Raw genomic sequence first — 6,555 nt, forward strand, 5'->3', positions numbered from 1 at the left:
GCATGCAGTGGAAGCTCTCAAAAGGGAAAATCACCCGATTTTGAAACAATCATTATTAGTGCTCCACTTGTATTGGTCGTAGCGTGATGTTATAGCACTGAAAGAATTTTTCAAACCGGCCCAGTAGTTTCTGAGATTAGCGCGTTCAAACAAACAAACTCTTCAGCTTTATAATATTAGTATAGATATCCTACACACGATGAAGAGTCTAATACCTTACCATAAACGAAAGAAGCCTTTCATTTAATCTATTTATCTCAAGATCGTTTGTATTGTGCCATTTTAACAGGATAATATTTCGTGAGTTCACTGTCTATGCCGATAGCAGCGATCTTAAGCCCCATGCCTGTCTTAAAAATTACCTAATATTAATTTAAATAGAGCTACTCTGCGAGCAATGCGTTTATCAAAACAAATTCATAGAAAAAAAAAACAATTGGAAACGACTACAAAAAATTAAATACTATTTACTTTCAGTCGATCCCTCCAGCTATTGTTCAATTTGCAAAGTGGCCACTTAAAAATTAGCTGACCTTTGTGCTCACCAACAGATTTTGATTAAATGAAATTTCAGCATTAATTCTCATTGCAGAGGATTATTCAGAAGCGTCGGAGGCAATTCAAAGTGGTCGTTGTAGATCACGGTAATTCGAAGCAATGTGGAGTTTGTGGTCAGTATGCGGTGCGCGCTACGAAGCGCAGTTCTGTGATTATGACATCAGTATGTAGAGTGCATTCATTAGGACACGGTGCTAAATTGCTGTGAGGAGCGAAATACGTCCATTCGACTTCAAAAACCGAATACTAGATTTCTTTAGCGTAATAACATTGATTAATAACAGTTATTAAAGCTATGGCTTCAAATATGTTTTGTTTTATTAAAAAAAATATATTTAAAAATTCGTTTTTCTTGTTTATCCGTTTTTTACGCGCGCAACTAAGCAAAGGAACGAATCATTTCGCTAAGAGATAATTTACGAACTAAGGAGTGAGATAAGCTCCTTTCAATTAAGTTTTATTATTTCTGAATGATAAATTTAACGTTGTCGAAATCGCGAGGCTCATTTGGCGTATTAATCTTTAAGCGAAAATAATAATATAATATACGTAAAACGTTAATTTATATTTTTCATGAAATGTACGACTTTTTTCTTAAGTACCTAGTATGAAAATCATACAATGAACTAGTGAAACACTTTCACTTTTACAGTAGGAAAATATAATACTGAATAACCACTCATTACTTGAAGTTACTCTCGCTCTACTTTTAAAGTTTAAATAAATAGTGTTACGCGCTGGGGTTCGAGATAAATAAAAATTCTACTGAAGAATTAAAACTCTGTTTAGCACTTCGAACACTTACAGAACACTTTACAATTCGTAATTCGCTTCTTCCGCTTCGCTTCGAGTATATCCGATTACTAACTGCCTTCGTGTCATCTCTGCAACGCTTTTTTAATGGATACAACATCTCTAGAAGAATCGAGAACATTCCTGACAGGTCGAGTAGTTCAATATGACTATTTCCGCTATTTGATATTAGATTACGTTGTGCTTCTCGAACGTTCTCGATTTTCTGCTATTCGACGATAGATGGCGTTACTCTTACCGGCGTAGAAATAGTAAGCATAGTTGGCTTCAGTGGATTTGTGGTTTTTGGCCTGGGGGAACGAATTTCCACACGAGATCACCATGTTGAAAGAGTGCGCGTGATTTACGGGCCTGTTGTAGCCAGCCTCCGAACCCTTTCCCTGCACCTTTGGTTGACCTCCGCTCGAGATAGGAACCCGGCAAGGTAGGAGTGGTTCAAGCATGACTTTGTGCACGATCTATTGCCGCAACTATTAATATCTACGTATATCTATTAACGCTCAATAAAAGTTAATTCAGTAAAATCTCTTTATTCGCGGGGTGTATCAATGTTCCGTAAATATGCCGCGAATGCAGAAACCGTGAATATGGAAAAGCATGTTTACAAACGGTATTCGGTTGTATACCTACATAATTATTCGAATGCTTTTTATCAATGTACATACCGAAGTAACGATTAGAACCGCGAAAAAAAATCTTTATCCGCAAATATAGTGATTGGGTCGAATTTTTTTAATCCCCGAATACTAAAAACGCGAATGAAGGAAGCTCGTACAAGGAGCTTTTACTCCAATGGTGTTTCACAAGGAGGATAGTGATATGCAAGAAATAGCAAACAAATTTCCAAAACTTGTTTTCCTTAAATTAGAAAATAAAACATAGGATTGTTTTATTCGAAATCTGTTATCACTATTCGGCAGTATAACAGTTTGATAAAATTAGAGCAAATATATTTTCTTTACGCTCGCAACGTATTTTTTTAACTCCCAACCTGAACTCAGTGTGTTACGCAAATCGGATAAAAGTCTCTCTCAGTAGGCAATACAATATACAAAAGTCAATTTACCTAAATTGGCTTACCTACGATAACTAAACCTGGCTCTGCTAGTTTTCGGAATAATATCACTAAAGAAATAAAATGTCATAGGTGTGTCGAAGGAATAATTGATTTAGACAATTGAAATTCTCATACATATGTACAAGGATTTCTAGTACTCATGGTTGAAGCTTAAAAGGGATGACCGACCCATTAATTCACGGCGTGACTTTTAGTTCAGAATTTGTCCCATGTCGGACGTTGGCGCCATGGTACAAAATAATGGGTGGCACGGGTAGTTACCACTATCATGTTTACGTTGGTCATAGATCCACCCAAAAAGCGTCTTAAGCAGCGAATCAGATGTGATTTTTATGAGCTCCAGTAATCAGTTATAAATATCAGTTCTTATCATTAATTAGCTATCAATTAGTTATCAATTATAAACTGTTTTCGTTCATCATTTTTGAGACAACAAAATCATTGGTCAATTTCAATAATATGCAATGGAAAACAAACTTTCATTATTTTTTGCCCAAGGTAGGCATCTCATACTGTATACCATATCAGCGAATCCTATGGATTCTATAGACCGATCAAGCTGCTACTGACAAATAAAAATTGGTTGATTCAAAAATGTAACGGTTCAAGATATCGAAATGGAACAGTTAGTATTAGATTTTGTTAATTACATTTCGTGATCTAATTTTAGTTTTTTCTGGATATTTTTTTTTATTGCTTACATGGGTGGACGACCTTACAGCCCACCTGGTGGCGAATGGTTACTGGAGCCCATAGACATCTACAACGTAAATGCGCCACCCATCTTGAGATATAAGTCCTTAGAACTTATAACTAACTCAGTATAGTTACGACGGCTACCCCATTCTTCAAACCGAAACGCATTACTGCTTCACGGCAAAAATAGACGGGGTGGTGGTACCTACCCGTGCGGACTCACAAGAGGTCCTACCACCAGAAAGCCTATATGAACTGGGTTAGAAAAATATATAAACGAAACATTAATTGATTGAAACGATTTACTTCGAAGGTGAAAGAATTACAAATAGCATCGAAACAACTGAAAATAACATCTTTTGTTCCACTACCTATTTGCTGGTAACCGGAGAGGCTATTTCAGATAAGCCCGGACGGGTGGGTGACCTCACGGGCTTAACCTGAAAGAATTTGCTGACACTAGCTCTAGCAAGAGCAGTGCTTTGCAGAATCTAGCACCGGATCGGAATCGCGACGTACTGAGAAGATCCGGCGAGAAAATCAGTGGGATGTGTCTATGGGTAATAATATCGTGTAATAAAAATCAAACCCGCAAAACTTCTAAATTGCGTAATTACTGGTGGTAGGGTGCCTTGTAGCCCGCTTTCTTTTTATTGCTTAGATGTGTGGACGAGCTCACAGCCCACCTGGTGTTAAGTGGTTACTGGAGCCCATAGACATCTACAACGTAAATGCGCCACCCACCTTGAGATATAAGTTCTAAAGTCTCAAGTATTTTTATTTATATACACCCTGCCTATTTCTGCCGTGATGCAGTAGTGCGTTTCGGTTTGAACGGTAGGGCAGCCGTTGTACTGTAAAAAAAAACTGAGACTTGATATCTATGGGCTCCGGTAACCACTTAACACCAGCTCGCTCAGTCGTCGAAGCAATAAAAAACCCTGTTTTGCAACTAGCGTTGTGCTTTCTGGAATCGATACTCATTTAGATGTAGAATCCAGGCCGTGCAGGTTTAACATATTAATGTATGTTAATTATAGGTCAATCCAATCGACATAACATATTGGAAGTGAAACGGCACTGTCGCGACAATACCGCTCCATTAGAATCAGCCACCCATTGTTGCTACCATCGCGATCGGTAGAATCAAAATTGTGAATCTAAACTAGAGAAACCGTTGCTTTTGTGTTCGAAAGGAATTTCAATCTTTTGTTGAAACACAAAAGAGCCACCAAGCACTTCATGATGGCGTGCCGAATTTAACCTTAAAATATTTTTTTGTTACCCTGCTGATACTGTTCTTTATATTAGGTCATAGTAATGAAATTATTGGATTGTCTCATCAGTCCTTGATACTCTTTTATCTATACTATACTATATATATCTATACTATACTACGCCGCACGGAGGAAAACTGGACATCATTTAAGGTTGCGAGGAATCGGTGTAATCAGATGGTACGGAACGCTAAGCGCCGCCATATTCTCGAAAATATAACCTCCGCTTCTTCAGCGAATATCTGGAAGTTCCTTAAGACTCTGGGTATTGGTAGGGAGAAGAATAAAGACTTCCAGGGGACCATTGCCTTAGATGACCTTAACAGGCATTTCAGCGCATCTGCCGGCATTGATCATCAAGTCAAAAGTCTCACTATTGAATTTATAGCTGGGTTACCTAAACCAGACATTGACCCCTTCCAATTTTCTCCAATGACTTTAGATGATATTAGTAAAATTATCCTATCCATTAGATCTAATGCTGTTGGTTATGACAAAATCACCCGTCGCATGATTACCACAGCTTTAGACCATCTTATTCTCACCATAACCCACATCATTAATTTCTCCTTTAGTACCAACATGTTTCCCTCCTAATGGCGTAAGGCTTATGTCATTCCTCTCAAACAACAAACAACTGTCCAACTTTATTCATTCACAACATTTGTTGAGTACATTGCAGTCCGGTTTCAGACCTTGCCACAGCACTACTACCGCACTCCTTAAAGTGATTGGCGATATTAGAGCAGGTATGGAGGACACAAAGGTCACGGTATTGGTTCTGATAGACTTCTCAAACGCTTTTAATAACGTCAATCACGACATCCTCTTATCCATTCTCTCCCATCTTAGGATGTCATCTGGAGCATTGGACTGGTTCTCGTCCTATCTTCGAGGTCGTCAGCAGTCGATACACATGGACGAGTCTTCGTCTAGTTGGTGTGATCTGCACTCTGGCGTTCCTCAAGGCGGCATTCTTTCTCCTCTACTATTTTCAATTTTTATTAATCTCATTACCGATAATCTTCAATGTGCGTACCATCTATATGCCGATGATTTGCAGCTTTATGCTCAGGCTGGAGTCGATAGTGTGTCTTCGGCAGTTGGTAAAATAAATAACGACCTGTCCTACATTAAATCCTGGTCTGACAGTTTCGGCATAAGCGTGAATCCCGCCAAATGTCAGGCTATTATTGTTGGAAGTCAACGCTTGTTGTATCGGTTGGATATGGCATATGTCCCATCGGTTATATATGATGGCTCAACCATCAACTGGTGTTCAGTTGTAAAGGACCTAGGCCTACTTATTGACTCCAGCCTGAGTTGGCGAGCCCAGGTCATTTCCGTGTGTCAACGAGTTACACTTACACTCCGTATGCTTTACCGCCTGAAGAATTCCCTTCCGCCCGAGACCAAGACAATGCTTGTTCAAACTTTGGTCTTCCCCATGATCGACTATGGTGATGTGTGCTACTTTGACCTGAATGCAGATCTACTCAATAAACTTAACCGGCTTCTCAATAACTGCATTCGATTTATTTATAATCTTCGAAAATACGATCACGTATCTTCTTATCGCTCCCAACTCAAATGGCTCCCCATTCGTCAACGCCGTAGCTTGCGTGCTCTCAATACTCTTTACTCTTTGTTGCACTCCCCAAATCCACCTGCTTATTTAACTAATTCCTTTCAATACTTAGGGTCTGACCACAGCCGAAATCTTCGTTCATCTCACAATCTTCTTCTTCGCTGTCCTCCACATAGTTCTGACTTTTTACATTCTTCATTCACAATTCAGTCTATTCTTCTATGGAATGCGCTCCCACTCAAAATAAGGTCGGCCACTACACGTGAAGCGTTTAAGACGAAGGTTCGAGAACTGTTTCTCAGAGAGTTAGCAGAGTCATCTAATTGATAATATTTGTTTATATATGTTTTTATATGTATATATTTATATATATCTATATATTTATGTATATGTATTTATTTAAGTACTATGTATTATGTATCTTGAACTCAGCAATCCCGCAATGCTTAAAGACAAAAGTTTTCAACGCTTGTGTGCTGCCGGTCATGACATATGGCGCTGAAACGTGGACATTAACCGTAGGTTTGGTCCGTAAGCTCAAAGTC

The sequence above is a fragment of the Bombyx mori genome, chromosome 16 (genome assembly GCF_030269925.1).
Source record: "Bombyx mori chromosome 16, ASM3026992v2".
Classification (NCBI taxonomy): domain Eukaryota; kingdom Metazoa; phylum Arthropoda; class Insecta; order Lepidoptera; family Bombycidae; genus Bombyx; species Bombyx mori.